The 16856-nt window shown below is 41.3% G+C and overlaps 1 long non-coding RNA gene across 1 annotated transcript; it reads left to right on the top strand.

Annotated features, from left to right (window-relative positions):
• Window positions 1–16333, top strand: LOC139035270 (uncharacterized). Its single transcript, XR_011487933.1, has 4 exons — window positions 1–405; window positions 13940–14017; window positions 14240–14301; window positions 14934–16333. It is a non-coding gene; the product is annotated as an uncharacterized lncRNA (long non-coding RNA).
• Window positions 16334–16856: the final 523 nt, after the last annotated feature.

Raw genomic sequence — 16856 nt, 5'->3', positions numbered from 1 at the left:
TTTTGGCGCTCCGAGTGCGGACTTAAGGCTGCGTCGCCCGGAGGCAGTCCGGCCGGCTTGTCGGGAGGCTGGGGACCGGCGGCCTCGGCGAAGAAACCGGGCGCGGGGAGGCGGCAGGAGGGGGCGCTGCGAGGCCCGGCGGTCGCGGCAGGGAGGAAGTGCTGTCTTCGCGGCTCCGCGAAGCCGGTTTTGATCCCGGCGGCGGGACCCTAGACTCCCAGCGGCTGGCGGGAGGGAGGGAGGCTTCTCCCCCGAGCCTCGTCCCGGACCCGAGCTGTGGCGGCGGGCGCTTCCCCCGCAGGAAGCGGCGGTTTTAGTCCTCGTGCGGCGGCGGCGGTGCTTGGTCAGGACTCGGGGACTGAACCCAGAAGTGCGGCTGAGCGCCCTGGTCTTTCCCGCTCTCAGGTCAGGGGGCGCGCTGTGACGGGTTAAAATCCCCATCCTTTTCATCTTCTGCTCTTAATAAGGGAAGAGAAAGCCCAGTCCCGTTACGTTCGTGCGGTGACGAAGAGAAGTCAACTGGGGTGAGGGCCTGGCTCCCAACTACTCGGGAGGAGCTGTCACGTAGACGAGAGCGTAGACTTGTTCTCTCTGGTCCTTAGGAGTTTTTACCAGGGTTAAGGGTGAAAGCTACTAGGAGGCCAGTTCCAGCTCAAAAAGAATTAGGACCCGTGTCAGCCTGACTTAAGAGGCAGTGTGCTCCCCCAGCTCCCGAGGGATGGAGGAGAGTCCAGATGACCACTGAGAGAAGGGTGGTTTGTAAAGGAGATTTAAATAAACATCAGGTGGGAAAGTTGGATTAACGACCCTTTCTTTTCCGTGTTTCTGTCATCCTGTAATCAGCTTCAGAAGTGGAACTTTTCTCAGTTTGGTTTTCAGTTATTTGAATTGTGTGTTTCAGGCACTTCTCATTGCCTGCTTTCTCGTGATTGCTGAGATAGACACATGAGGAAAGGTCCTCAAAGGGTTAATCTTTGTCCTCCGCCTCTGGGAGCATTGATACAAAATGCATGTCTCCTTGAAGCCTGACCTGTACTTTTCACTGTGGCTCTTGAGCTGAATTTTGCCTCAGTGAACAATGGTTGTGGATACAGGAGCTGCACTGCTAGCATCCAGTCTGGCTCCTTCTAGACACCCTGGACTCAGGCAGGACTTAGGCCCACTCAGCGCTCAGTATCTTTTATAGGATGCCAGATGGTGGTTAATACTCTATATGTTTATTTTGAAGCTCACAGAACTTTTTCACAGACAGGAGAAAGATAACATTTTATAGGTGAGAAAATGGAGGCTCAGTGGTTAAGTCACTGACCTGTTTAGCCAACAACGCTAGAGCAGAATTGAGGTGTTCTCAATTCTCAGACCAATGAGATTTTTCGTTTCACAGGTTTAAAACTGGCTCGGCTACAAACATGTTTGCTTTTTCTAGTTCAGAGTTGTGTTTGATTTTCATAAAGTTTCATTTATATCAGAGTAATACTTGCATATAGCTTAAAATCTCAAATATTAATAGTATTTACTAAAAATCCTACAAAAAAATAGTGGTAGGTTACCACCGTCCTCATTCACCCCCATAGTTCCCTGCACAACCATCTACCCCCAGTTCTCTCCTAATAGGGCCAAGACTTCCATGTGCAAACTCTTTTAGGTTTTACTTCTTGGATTTAACTGCACATTTCTAAATTGTATGTTTATACTGCTTTTGTTCATTCAACACTTTTAGACATTATCTATTCACTTCTTGTAAAGATTTAGTTCTCCTATTTGCCCTTTTTGTTCCCATCCTTCCATTTGAGTTCCACTATGATATAATAACTTCCCTAATCAATGTGCGTACTAACATTGTTATAATTATGCAGTGCTGCTTGCTTTTGAGTCAGACTGTATGATTTTTTTGTTTTCTAGTATAACTATTGTCTTTTTAATAGTGATAGCCTCAATTTTTCATTTGCTTCATATACTATTAAGGCAGTTCAGTTCAGTCACTCAGTCGTGTCCGACGCTTTGCAACCCCACGGACTGCAATACACTAGGCCTCCCTGTCCATCACCAACTCCTGGAGTTTACTCAAACTCACGTCCATTGAGTCGGTAGTGCCATCCAACCATCTCATCCTCTGTCGCCCCCTTCTCCTCCTGCCTTCAATCTTTCCCAGCATCAGGGTCTTTTCAAATGAGTCAGCTCTTTGCATCACGTGGCCAAAGTATTGAGGTTTCAGCTTCAGCATCAATCCTTCCAATGAACACCCAGGACTGATCTCCTTTAGGATGGACTGGTTGGATCTCCTTGCAGTCCAAGGGACTCTCAAGAGTCTTCTCCAACACCACAGTTCAAAAGCATCAATTTTTCAGCACTCAGCTTTCTTTATATAGTCCAACTCTCACATCCATACATGACTATTGGAAAAACCATAGCTTTGACCAGACGGACCTTTGTTGGCAAAGTAATGTCTCTCCTTTTTATATGCTGTCTAGGTTGGTCACAAGGAGTAAGCATCTCTTAATTTCATGGCTGCAGTCACCATCTACAATGGTTTTGGAGCCCCCAAAAATAAAGTCTGCCACTATTTCCACTGTTTCTCCATCTATTTGCCATGAAGTGATGGGACCGGATGCCATGATCTTAGTTTTCTGAATGTTGAGCTTTAAGCCAACTTTTTCACTCTCCACTTTCATCAAGAGACTCTTTAGTTCCTCTTCACTTTCTGCCATAAGGGTGGTGTCATCTGCATATCTGAGGTTATTGATATTTCTCCCAGCAATCTTGATTCCAGGTTGTGCCCAGTGTTTCTCATGACGTACTCTGTACATAAGTTAAATAAGCAGGGTGACAATATACAGCCTTGACATACCCCTTGTCCTATTTGGAACCAGTCTGTTGTTCCATGTCCAGTTCTAACTATTGCTTCCTCGCCTGCATAGAGATTTCTCAAGAGGCAGGTCAGGTGGTCTGATATTCCCATGTCTTTCAGAATTTTCCAGAGTTTATTTGTGATCCACACAGTCAAAGGCTTTGGCATAGTCAGTAAGGCAGAAATAGATGTTTTTCTGGAGCTCTCTTGCTTTTTTGATGATCCAGCGGATGTTGGCAATTTGATCTCTGATTTCTCTGCCTTTTCTAAAACCAGCTTGAATATCTGGAAGTTCATGGTTCACATACTGTTGAAATCTGGCTTGGACAATTTTGAGCATTACTAGTGTGTGAGGTGAGTACAATTGTGTGGCGGTTTGAGCATTCTTTGGCATTGCCTTTCTTTGGGATTGGAATGAAAACTGACCTTTTCCAGTCCTGTGGCCACTGCTGAGTTTTCTAAATTTGCTGGCATATTGAGTGCAGCACTTTCACAGCATCATCTTTCAGGATTTGAAATAGCTCAACTGGAATTCCATCACCTCCACTAGCTTTGTTTGTAGTGATGCTTCCTAAGGCCCACTTGACTTCACATTCCAGGATGTCTAGCTCTAGGGAGTGATCCCACCATCGTGATTATCTGGGTCATGAAGATCTTTTTTGCACAGTTCTTCTGTGTATTCTTGCCACTTCTTCTTAATATCTTCTGCTTCTGTTAGGTCCCTACCATTTCTGTCCTTTATTGAACCCATCTTTGCATGAAATGTTCCCTTGGTATCTCTAATTTTCTTGAAGAGATCTCTGGTCTTTCCCATTCTGTTGTTTTCCTGTATTTATTTGCACTGATCACTGAGGAAGGCTTTCTTCTCTCTCCTTGCTATTCTTTGGAACTCTGCATTCAAATGGGCATATCTTTCCTTTTCTCCTTTGCTTTTTGCTTCTCTTCTTTTCACACCAGGGACTTCCCTTGTGGCTCAGACGGTCAAAGTGTCTGCCTACAATGCAGGAGACCCGGGTTCGATCTCTGGGTCGGGAAGATCCCCCTGGAGAAGGAAATGGCAACCCACTCCAGTACTCTTGTCTGGAAAATCCCATGGACAGATGAGGAGCCTGGTAGGCTACAGTCCATGGGGTCACAAAGAGTCGGACACGACTGAGCGACTTCATATACTATTAACAAGTCCTGTTTTTCCCCCTGAGGCTTCAAAATCTGAAAATACTTGCCCCATGTGTTCCTATCTAGATAATCAATTACTTTATTTTTCACTTGGATCTTCCATCTTTTATCCTCCAGTAATCCTTCATTACTTTCTAGACCTGGAGTGCAACCATTATCCTGGAACTTCTTTCACCAATATCCTGTCTTATATCCCATTCCTGGATTGCATCTGTTCCTCCTTCTGTCTTTACTCCCATATTTTGCTGAAGCACATTCTGTAACTTCCCATGAGAGAGTGTATTGGAGGTAAATTTTTTGATGCCTTGCATATCTGAAAATACCTTTATTCTGTCTTTAAACTTAATAATTTGGTGAGGTATAGAATTCTAGGTCAAAAATTATTTTCACTCAGTTTTGAAGGTGGCATGTAGTTTCCAGAATTGCTAAGGAGTCTGATGGCACTGTGATTTCCTTTCTTTTATAGGTTACCTGCTCAGCCTTAACTCTACTCTTAAAGCTTTGGCAGCTTTACTTCCATTTATTTTTGCCATTCTGAAGCTTATGATGATGTGTGTCTTTTTTACAACAGTTTTTTTTTTTCATTTTTTGACATTTCATGGCTACATTAAATAAATATACTGTGTTTTGATTTCTTTTTCTCCTTTTCTTCTTCTTTCTGTTGGATTTCTGTCGGTCCTGTAATTATCTTTTATCTCCAGTTGTTTATCCCATTGACTTTTAATCTAATTTTGTAGATTTATCTTCTGTTTCTTCTACTGCACATATTTTTAAAATTCTGTTCTTGTATTTCTCAATTCAAGAACTTTTTCTCATTCTGAGCATTATTTTTCCATAGTATCCTTTCTTGTTTCTTCTTCGATGATACTCATTAATTTTTCTTTGATTTCTGCTCCCTCCATTGCCTTTGTATTTGCCTTTTCTTTTGATCTGTCTTCCGTTTAGAGTTTTTCCCCCCTAATGCCTGGATATCTGGGTCTCTACTCATATTTAAGAGTGAGGCCCTGTAATGCCCTTTGACAAGCATCCATGTATAAGACAGAGAGAGAAGGTGCTTGTTCACTGACTGCATAGCCTCACTAGAGGAAGATCAGGCTGTGGGTAGAGATTTTTTTTTAGGGCTCTTCAGCTTCTCTAGAGAAGACCCTTCAGTCTGGGGATCTATGCTTGGATGCAAGCATTCTTGGAGGGTTGGAAAGGAGAAGGCTGAGTGTCTCGAGTTCATACAAACTTTCATTCAGCATCGATTTTCAGCCCATGCTCACTATCACCCCCATCCTCAGCTATGCTCAGAGGGCACTAATCTGCAGTCGCCTTCACAGGTTGGGTGGGCAGTTTCCTGGATATAAGGAAAGAGGAAAAAACTGGTGGCTTCAGCCACTCCATGTCCACATTCCCTAACCCCATCTCCTGAAGACCAACTTCCTACACAGAAATCCGTTCGTTCTTCCTTCCACATGCCCAGATTTGTTGAAATCTTCCTCTGATGTTGTCTCTGCTCAAGATTTCTTTGTAACGTTCTACCTTTTAAATTTGTTTATTGTTGTTATAACAAAAAACAAAAAATAAAGCATGTTGTTCAGTCTGCCATATTAAATGGCAAGCCCCACAGTTTGTTTGTGTTTTCAGAAATTGAATTGAAATCCTTCGTCCCTGATGTACCCTCTTCAATCTCCACTGGCCATTTTCTTATACTTTACCTTGCTTCTCTCTTTGCCCATACCTGCCAGGAAATGGCAGCCCACTCCAGTGTTCTTGCCTGGAGAATCCCAGGGACAGAGGAGCCTGCTGGGCTGCCGTCTATGAGGTCGCACAGAGTTGGACACGACTGAAGCGACTCAGCAGCAGCAGCAGCCAGGCCCTCAAAGACTTCTGAGTCTCCCACCTAGGCTCCAGTCCATGTTCCCACTCTGTCACTTAAGTGCTCCTGGGCTGCTAGGCATAGCAGAATGGATATTCTCAGTGTATGCGCCAATTTTGCCTCTGTTTTCCAGTCCCAGATAAGACAAGCTGTTGCAGGAACAATTGTTTGGGGTGGAGTATGCTTACATGAAGGATCTGTCTGACAGAAAGCCCACACAAGTACTCAGAATCACAAGGAGTAATTTGAAATACTTGGCTGAATAAAGATTTTTTTTCTCTCAGACCCAGTTGGGAAGAAATTCCTTCTTACATTAATTTAGTCTTATTACACAGAATAAATTATTATCATCTGATTTAACGGTAAGCTTCTTAGATGGGACAGAATAATGGGCCTTCATGAACTTTTTTAAATATTAAGAATTAACTACAGGGACTTCCCTGGCAGTCCAGTGGTTTTAGACTCTAATGCAGGGGGCATGGGTTTGATCCCTGGTTGGGGAACTAAGATCCTATGTGCCGTACAAAAAATAAAAAAGAATTAACTACAAAGATAAATGTAGACTTCTTGATTGTTATGGCGTAGAAGCTAAACTTAAACATACTACCATTTTAAAATTATTCTCTGTTATGTGTACTAGTTATATATTACTTCAAACATTGAGAACTATCTTTTTTTAATATGTTAAATTAGTGAATTGTTAAGCCCAAGGAAAAACCATCAACCACCTTCCTTTAAACTTATGAAAACAGTTGTAAAATGGGCTTTTTAGGGAAGCCATTGCTAATAATAGATTTCAAAATGTCTAGTCCCTTCACACTCCTTTTCATTTTGGAATCAGTAGTTACATATTTTTTCAGTAATTTGGATTTCAGTTTGTTGGCCATATGTTGTTGTTTGTATAACTCTTGTGGCTCAAATCTCAATCTAATCTCCTGGATTATTTGATTTATGATGGTACCAGCAGTCTCCTTTTTGTCTCTATGCATAAGGCATAGCATTAATGTTTCTAATGAATGGATGCCGATGAACTGTTATCATCTCCCCACTTTCTGTCAGAAAATATTTTAAGCATTTACTTTGGAAAGGCAGTGTTCCACACATAAAAAGCTAAGTCTCTTCGTGCCTGGTGGTTTACTATGTAGTGTTCAGGGGCAGAGCTTCCTCTTATCTATATAAAGCGTATTTGAGAATCCATTTTTCTTAGTTCCTGTTACATTCAGTTTTCTTTCAGAAATATATTAGCCTGGGCTTACACCAACATAGCTGTAATGAAGATACCGCTGATTTTGCTTTTCTGTTGTCATCAGAAAGCATTTTGCAAGTTAATACATGTGCATGCAAAGGCAAATAGAATGAATAATAAAGTCTCTCCCATTTATTTGATCCTTAGTTCCCCTCCTTAGAGACAAGCCAGTTTTTTAGATATCCTTCCAGAGACAGTCTATATGTATCAAAGGTGCGTGTGTCATGGCCATTTGATGACTCCTTTTGCCCATACAAATACCAAGGCAATTCCCTGGCAGTCCAGTAGTTACGACTCAGGGATCTTACTGCCGGGACCCTGGGTTTGATCCCTGGTTGGAGAACTAAGATCCCACAAGCTGCCTAGTGTGGCCAAAAAAAAAAAAAAAAAAACACCAAATATAATGGTTTGCTCTTCACTCCCCTTTTTTTAAAATTTAAACTTATGGAGATTGTCCCATATGAATATCTAGTTCACATTTTAAACATTTTCCCCCTGGTCATAAAGTAACACATCTTCATTATAGAAAATGTGGAAAATTAGTCATCCTGGCTTTCACCATCTGGGTGCAGCAATGGTGAAGCTCCCATGTGTGTTTCCAAGCTTCTGGAGTCAAGAGACAATTTTAAACCAGCTACAGTGTCCAGATGTCCTCAGTTAGATATTTCTTACAGAAGCACTGCACAGACCTGGCAAGTTCCATTGTCCTGTTTCTTTGTTTTCCTTCTCATTTTTGTTTTTGGTCCCTTGGGCATTCACAGTGAAACCCTAACACCCACACCATGTGTTTAATAGCAAGTAGGTAGTGTGTCAATACTTAAAAATGAACATGAGCATTTGGTGCTAGTTTTCTAGATTTGGCATCCAGAAGCCCTTTCTGGAAGTTTCAGGAGAGCAATGACAAGTGGAAATGAGTTGGGAGCATAGGCATGATTTGCGTTCTCAGGACCCTGGGGTCTGAGAGCTGTGTTGGTGGAAGGGAAAGTACATTTGCACAGTCATCTGCTTTTTGAGCAGTAGTTCTTCACTGAGTGTCACCTATTATCCAGGCACCGAGCAGAGACCTGCATCTTGAGAGGTCAGGGGGCAGTCAGGGTGCTGAGCAGCAGACAGTATCCGCATGCCCGCTGGAAGGCCAGGACAGGCCTTTCAGGGAGGATCTTGAATCCAAAGCTGGTGGGTGTGGAGTGGGAGGAGCAGTCTCTGGGCCAGGTCAACCCCGCCTCATTCTGCTACAACAGGTCCTTCCCTCTGGCTTCGCTCCCTCCCCCCTGCGCAGCCCCCATCCCCACGACACTCTCAGTGTCATGGAAGTTGCATCACGAGTACAGTATGTATGAGATTATAAACCATGACAGCGGCTGTCAAGGTCTAATAATCTTTTACTCTGACACGTTGTTTTTATTGTTCCAGGAAACCTTACTTGTTTAATTCTGTCTTCTGCCTCATTCCACAAAGCTTCTAAGTTAGCAGAAAATTTTTTGTGATCTTAGAATCTAATTTTTGTGATCTAGAATTAGAACTTGAAGCTCACAGATCATTCCTGTGTAAACACTAGTGACTTTTCTCTCTAAGAACAGCTACTTTGTTTTTGTGGTAGGCTAGCTCTTCTGGATAGAGAAGGCAATGGCACCCCACTCCAGTACTTTCGCCTGGAAAATCCCATGGACGGAGGAGCCTGGTAGGCTGCAGTCCATGGAGTTGCTAAGAGTCGGGCACGACTGAGCGACTTCACTTTCACTTTTCACTTTCATGCATTGGAGAAGGAAATGGCAACCCCCTCCAGTGTTCTTGCCTAGAGAATCTCAGGGACAGAGGAGCGTGGGCTGCCGTCTATGGGGTCGCACAGAGTTGGACACGACTGAAGCGACAGCAGAAGCAGCTCTTCTGGAATAGTTACTTATATTTTCTTTCTCAGTTATAATTTGTCTTTCTAGCTCTTCAGAGGATACCATGATGACATAGGGATCTCCAGCCCATGAGGAAGCCAGGCAGTGCTGTGTTCTCAAACAGGTGGGAGAGGGCTCTGATGCTTTTTTTGCCATAGAGCTTACACACTGTTTCCTTTTCAGGAAGATGAGACTAAGCCAGAAGACTGTATACCAGATGTCCCAGGCAATGAACATGCCAGGGAGTTTCTGGCCCACACACCCACCAAAGGACTTTGGATGCCACTGGGGAAAGAAGTCAAAGTCATGCAGTGTGAGCGTGGAAAGGTTTCAAGTAACAGACTCAGTTCATGCAAGTTATAGACCACTGTTTACAAATGAGTTCACTTCTTTTAATTCATCCTCACACAGCACTGTTGAAGTCAGGGCATGATCTCTAGGCAATAGATGAGGAAGCCGCCTTCTATGTGTTAGTCAGTGCCTGGGGTAAGCGGCAGAGCAGTGCCTTGACTCCAGGGCTTCTGGCTGCAAGGGCGGTGGTTTTCCACAGGACTGTAGCTGCTTGCAGAGTCTATGCTTCAGTAATAGTCCTGTAACAGAAAGGATATTCCACGTAGAAATGCCATGGGGAACAAGAGATGCATTGGGAGGTGGTCGCTTGGGTCTTGCCTCAGCCAATCCTCCTCATCAGTGGTACCAAGGTTTTCTCCAGGTGACCTGAAAGGAGCTGTGGGCACACTATCCACTGCACCAGCATAAGATGGCATTTGAAGGGGTACTGCTGCTTTTAAAGACATTTGTTTGTACAGAGATCCTTCATGCATATGATTAATATAGCAGTTCATGTTTCTTTGCCTCCATTCACACACCATCCTTTCCCAGTACCTAGGTTACAACAGTTAACTTATTCAGCATTGCAGGGAATACCTGAGGGCATGTTTTTTAGGGACTTTGGTGTCCATCTTGAAGACTGGCAATCACAGCTATTCTTGCTCATTACTGGGAGATAAAAAGTTGATTGGAAGCTCTTAAGTGTGTGAGTAGAGCTTGTTGAGTTTCACTGGAGGGTGATCTTTCTAGTCTGTCCAACTGGGAACTTATGAGGTCAGTACCTGTAGGTTTTTCTTCTAGGGCTGGGTTGTATTTTCCGAGAGAAGGCGGCTTCTCCATGGAGGGTAAAGGCAAGCTGCTAGTGTTGTGGAATCTAATTGGAGCAAAAAAGCTGTGAAATCTTGCCATCTACTTTTTTTATGTTTCCGTAATCTTCTGTAATTACTGTCACACCTTGCCTTCACGTGTATCTGATGTCCTTTTGCCAGAAATCCTATGATTTACCTTTTTCAGACAATAACTTCTACCAGGGCCAGTAAGAGTTGCCCTTGGACTTTTCATCAGTCCTTGTTATTTCAGCTCCTCCTTTACCCTTACATTCAACAGTATCTGGTGCTCAGAGCTCAATTCCTGAGCTCTTTGGAGGTTCTGCAAAGAAAAATTGAGTTGATTCTCAGTTCTCCCCTCTGGTGCCTTAGAATTGAATTTTCTTGTGTCTGTTCTTCATTTTAATGTTTATTGCATTGTGATATACATTTTTTTGCATTTGACTCATACAGGTTTTCTCTGTACATTTGGGTTTGTGGCCTTTTGAAAAATGCTTTATTGCAGTTTAATATAGATATTATGAAGTTCACCCATTTTAGTGATTTTTTTTAGTAACTACTGAGTATATTTATTTATTGCCATAAATAAGTTTTAGAAAGTTTTATCTTCCCATTAAGATCCCTCGTGACTCTTTCCAGTTAATCCCCATTTCAGCCCCAGTAGTCATTAATCTACTGTCTTTATCAATTTGGCTTTTTTGGATATATTATATGTAAATGAATTAATACATCCATTTATAAATTTCATGAGAAATTCAACATTTTCTTATAAAATAGGCTTTTTATTCAATAAAATAGGCTTTGTGTTAGATTGCCACTGCTAAGTCGCTTCAGTCGTGTCCGACTCTTTGCAACCCCATGGACTGTAGCCCACCAGTCTCCTCTGTCTGTGGGATTCTCCAGGCAAGAACACTGGAGTGGGTTGTCATGTCCTTCTTCAGGGGATCCTCCTGACCCAGGGACCGAACCCGTATCTCTGTAGCTCCTGCACTGCAGGCAGATTCTTTACTGCTCAGCCACTGGGGAAGCCCTTGTGTTAGATGCTTTTGCCCAATTGTAGGCTAATGTATCAATAGGTGTTATGAGTGCATTTAGGCTAGGCTAAGCTATGCTATTCAGTAGGTTAGGTGCATTAAAGTGCATTTTCGACCTACGATATTTTCAACTTACAATGGGTTTATTGGGACATAACCCAATCACAAGCTTTCCTTTTGTTTTTTAGGGTCTTACATGGTTCATTCATTGATTGCATTTGTTTTTAGAATTGGAGTTTAATGAAGAAAAACTTTGATATGATCTACCGATTGTTTGTCTTCTTTAAAGGAAACTGTGTTATCTTACAGAAATATTTCCTTTTTTTTTTTTTTGCTTTCAGGTTGGTGCTGTAAACGGTAATAGTCACTGAACAGAGGACAAAGAATGCCCTTTTTTTTTTTATCAAAGGCAACCAAAAGAACAGTTCAGAGTAGTAGGCAGAGCCCCACAATATCAATTTACATATATCAGAGACAGTGAATATCAGTGAATTAGGCTGTAATCAGTAAACTGGAAATTCACATAAAATACATTCCCAGAGCCATTCAGCCAAAGTGTCTGGTGTTAACCACATTGCTGTTAAGTCCAGGCACACCTTGGAGATAAGGCAGGTTTGGTTCCAGCAATATCTAGAAGTGAATATCACAATATAGTGAATGACACATTTTTATTTCTCAATACATATAAAAGTCATGTTTACACTATACTGTAGTTGGTTAAGTATGCAACAGCATTCTGTCTAAAAAACAAAATACATAATAATTTAAAATACTTTCTTGCTAAAAATCGCTAACCATCATCTGTGCCTTCAGAAGGCTATAGTACTAACTTCAAAGATCACTGATTACAGATCACCCTACCAAATGTAACAATAATGAAAAAGTTTGAAATATTGTAAGAATTACCAAAATGTGACACTGACATGAAGTAAGCAAATACTGTTGGAAATATGATGCTGACAGACTTGCTTGACACAGAGTTGCCGCAAACCTTCGATTTGTTAAAAAAAACGCAGTATCTGCCAAGTGCAATAAAGTGAAATGCAGCAGAATGAGGTATAATGCCTGTACGTTTGTGAGATAGATTCATTCTTTAACAAAAAATTAACTTCTTATTAAAGTGTTATTTGCTTATACCTTGGGAATAGTAATTCTTTTTCTGAAGCAGACATTGTTATTTATTCAATCACTTTTTAAAACTTATTATATTTAAAAAAGCATGTTTCATAGCTAAAATAGGGTTTTAGTTTTCCAGGATTTACCTAAAGATTATATCTTTAAACTATAAGCTAGAAATGTATATATAAATTGTATATACTCTTTACTTGACAGTAAAATAAATATATCATTTCCTCACATTATTTTAACAGTCACTTCCCAGGGGTGTAGATTCAGTAACTGCTTCTATCAAGTAAAATATGCAGCTGTCTGGCTGTACTGAGGTTGTCAACATAAATCAGACTGGAATCAACATTCTCCAGTTTTTATGACATTTAAGATGCTGTGTTTTCATTTTAATAATCTGATATAACTTATTTTGACATAAATCATTCCACTTTTAGTAGAGTGACAATTTTTACAGATACTATAGAACAGAGTTTGGCGATAAGTCTGAGAAACTTTAAGGATACTCATTTTGATTCAGAAATCCCACTTATAAGAATTTACCTTAAGAGTATAAGAGAACATAGTATATACACAACTATTTACATATGTATAGGATAGTTTTCATTATTATTTGTATGTTTAGAAAAATGAAAACTGAAGAAAAATGGGAAACAATAGTCCAACATATCATGATAAATATCAGCATAAATTACTGTAACAGATTATTTAGCCATTAGGAATTGTGGCTTACAAGAATGTGTTATATCACAGGGAAATGTTCATGAAAATGTAAATGAAAAGTAATAAAGTTTTATATAGTATGATTATTATTTTTCATAAATTATTAATAATGATTGAAAAAGAGAGACCGGGGAGTTCCCTGGAGGTCGTGGTTAGGACTTGGTGCTTTCACTGACGTGGGAACAGGTTCAATCCTTGGCTGGGGAACTAAGATCCCACAGACTGCATAGGATGACAAAAAAGAAACCCCCCAGAACAAGGAAAAAACCAAGAAAAAGAGACACCACATGTTTACTGTTATCTCTGGGTAGTGAAGTAATCAATGTTTTTAAAATTTAATTTTCTGATAGTATCTAAAATTTCTATTATAAATGTTTATTCTTTTTTAAAACAAGATAATTCACATACCATAACATTTCCCATACATGTATTCTTAAGTAATTCAAATCATTTAAAATTATCTATACCTCCAGTATATTTCCAGACTTTGGGGGACTTATATGTTTTTGTATACCTATAAACATTTCATTCTTATATATGATTTTATTTTTTTGTATTTATTATTTAGCTGCACCAGTTACAGCATGTGGGATCTAGTTCCCTGACCAGGGATTGAACCCAGGCCCCCTGCATTGGGAGAGTGGAGTCTTAGCCACTCAACCACCAGGGAAGTCCCCTTGTATGTGATTTTATAATTCACTTGTTTTTCTTAGTACTATTAATATTTCATGGTCATGTAGCCACATAGAACAAAGAGAATTACTTCAATATTTCTTCCTTGAATAATATTTCATGATTCTGCTATTGTTTATTTCTTTATAAAGGGTACTTAAATTATATCCTGTATTTTTTTCTTTTGGCTGCATTGTGTGGCTTGCAGGATCCTGTTCCTTGATCAGGGGTTGAACCTACGGCCTCCACAGTGAAAAGTGCAGAGTCCTAACCACTGGACCACCAGGTTAACCCTCCTATATCTTCCTATTTGGAAAATTCTTTTCACAGCTTCAGTGAGTTGGTGTGCTGGTGCCCCTTAGGAATGATTAGAACATTTGAACAACCAAGCTGAAAAATAATAACTGGCTTTTAGTAACCTAGGGATTTAATGTTTAATTAACTAACAACCTAGCAGGCCTAACCCAACTTTAAGCCTTTTTTCATCCAACACTCTTTCACCCTTAAGGCACATGAAGATCCCATGTATGACATCATACGAGAGAATAAAAGACACAAAAAGGATATAAGGTGAGACTGTTCTGGTGATAACAATATATTCTTAAAGTCTGAAATCATACAAAGTTAGAAATAGCCATTCCAGTATTGGAGAAATGGTTTAATAAAGATGGTATTTTAATTGTGAAATGTTTGGAGAATAGGAGTAATCCCTGAAAAGACCAGTATGTGGGGAATGAGGAGGCAGCCTATTCTACTTGGGTTAATTTAAAGCTGTTAACTTAAAGGTTGGCCAAGCCCACTTGTGTCATAGATAGTTGATGTTGGCAGCCAACATTGTGATATCTAGTTCTACTATGTGATTGAGTCTCTTTCTTTATGTTTTCTTTATCTTCTCCAATATCTTTAAGGATCTGAGCTATTGTTAAAAATTAGACATGAATAAAGATAGGGTGAAAAAACAAGAGGGTTTTTTTTTAAATTGGTGATACTGAATTGTAATTGTTGAGGAGGGAGATTACCTAGTCTTCACCTGAGAATACAAAATGGCTTGTACACTGGTTACAGTCATGTAAAATAGGCATGGATGTAGACAAGAATGGGGAAATATGTGAAAATAAACATCAGTACTATCTTTAATAAGGTGACTATTTGTGACAGTTTTCATCCTCACTACTGTTATATTTTTATCTAAAAAACTTTAGGTTGAGTTGAATATGTGGTGTTGGAGAAGATTCTTGAGAGTCCCTTGGACTGCAAGGAGATCCAACCAGTCCATCCTAAAGGAGATCAGTCCTGGGTGTTCATTGGAAGGACTGATGCTGAAGCTGAAACTCCAATGCTTTGGCCACCTCATGCAAAGAGTTGACTCATTGGAAAAGACCCTGATGCTGGGAGGGATTGGGGGCAGGAGGAGAAGGGGATGACAGAGGATGAGATGGTTGGATGGCATCACCGACTCAATGGACATAAGTCTGAGTAAACTCCGGGAGTTGGTGATAGACAGGAAAGCCTGGTGTGCTGCGGTTCATGGGGTCGCAAAGAGTCGGACACAACTGAGCAACTGAACTGAACTCACTGAATATGGTTATTTGGTCAATCTTATGTGTTTAGGATACAAAAATCAAAACAATTACTGAGGGACTCAACATCAGATGACGATGGGAGCAGCTCCAGCTCCTCAAAATAGAAACACAAGAAAAAGAAGAAAGAAAAGCATAGGAAAATGAAGAAAGAAAAGAAAAAGAAGAAAAAACGAAAGCATAAGTCTTCCAAGTCAAATGAGAGTTCCAACTCAGAATGACGAGAGTCTGGCTTGTTCAACATTCTCTTCTCTAAAACCAAACACTGTGGCCAAAGATGAGAGGACCCGTGGAGGAAGGTGGAGTCGGAGCGGAACAGGAGAGAGAGACGCCCAAAGGGAAGACGTGTGGTGTCCCAGGTGCAGGTTCTCACCTGCCTTCCAGGGAGGATGTGAGTTGTGTGTGGCCAGGTGCTAGCTCTGGACACGCCTGACTTCAGGCTGGACAGCTTTTCCCCTTGTGCTCCTCCCTGCTGATCCCCGTGGGTCCCAACTCCTTAGAAACGCCTCGGGCAGGGCGGCCAGATGAAGGGAGGCTCTGGGGAGCTTCTCCAGGTGCGGCCGCAGGTTCCACCTCCAGGGGGAGCTACTTGTGCCCACAGAGCTCAGGCTTGACTTCCCTCTGCTGCTGAGGATAATAAAAGCTATTTATTTTAAAAATACGCATCTATTTTTAAATCATAATAATATACTCAAGGCCTCCAAATTTAAAAGGTATATAAGGGGAATGCCCTGGCAGTCCGTGGTGAGGACTCTGTGCTTTCCCCACCGGGGCCTGGGTTCAATCACTGACTGGGGGACTAAGATCCTGCAAGCTGCGAGGTGTAATCAGAAAAAAAAAAATTATAAAACGTATACATGGTTTTAATCATGAAAACCGCTCCTCTCTTCTTCCCCAGTTATTCAGTTCCCTTTCCCAATGGCTATCAATTTTACCAGTTTTTCGTCAATTTCATCCAGAACTATCTTACATATCACAAGCAAATGTTTTTTCCCTTTTTTAATACAAATGCTAGCATACCATACTCATTTGTCTGCATTGTTTCGATTTTTTACTTTTTAACTCAACAGTGTAAAACATGTTGGTCTCTGCTGCCCACAGAAGTGTCGAGTTCATGAAAGAAAGAAAAAAAGTGAAAGTCACTCAAATGTGTCCGATTCTTTGCAACCCCACGGACTCTACAGTCCATAAAATTCTCCAGGGCAGAATACTGGAGTGGGTAGCCTTTCCCTTCTTCAGGGGATATTCCCAACCCAGGGATCGAAACCAGGTGTCCCGCACTGCAGGCAGATTCTTTACCAGCTGAGCCACAAGGGAAGCCCATAAACCTCTTTCATGTTTGGTTGAGTTTTCAGGGGAAGGGATCAGTTCAGTTCAGTTCACTCAGTCATGTCCGACTCTTTGCAACCGCATGGACTGCAGCACGCCAGGCCTCCCTGTCCATCACCAGCTCCTGCAGTTTACTCAAACTCATGTTCATTGAGTTGGTGATGCCATCCAACCATCTCATTCTCTGTTATCCCCTCTTCCTCTTGCCTTCAATCT

Source organism: Odocoileus virginianus, chromosome 1, assembly GCF_023699985.2.
Source record: "Odocoileus virginianus isolate 20LAN1187 ecotype Illinois chromosome 1, Ovbor_1.2, whole genome shotgun sequence".
NCBI lineage: Eukaryota > Metazoa > Chordata > Mammalia > Artiodactyla > Cervidae > Odocoileus > Odocoileus virginianus.
This window is presented reverse-complemented; position numbering and strand designations above follow the sequence as displayed.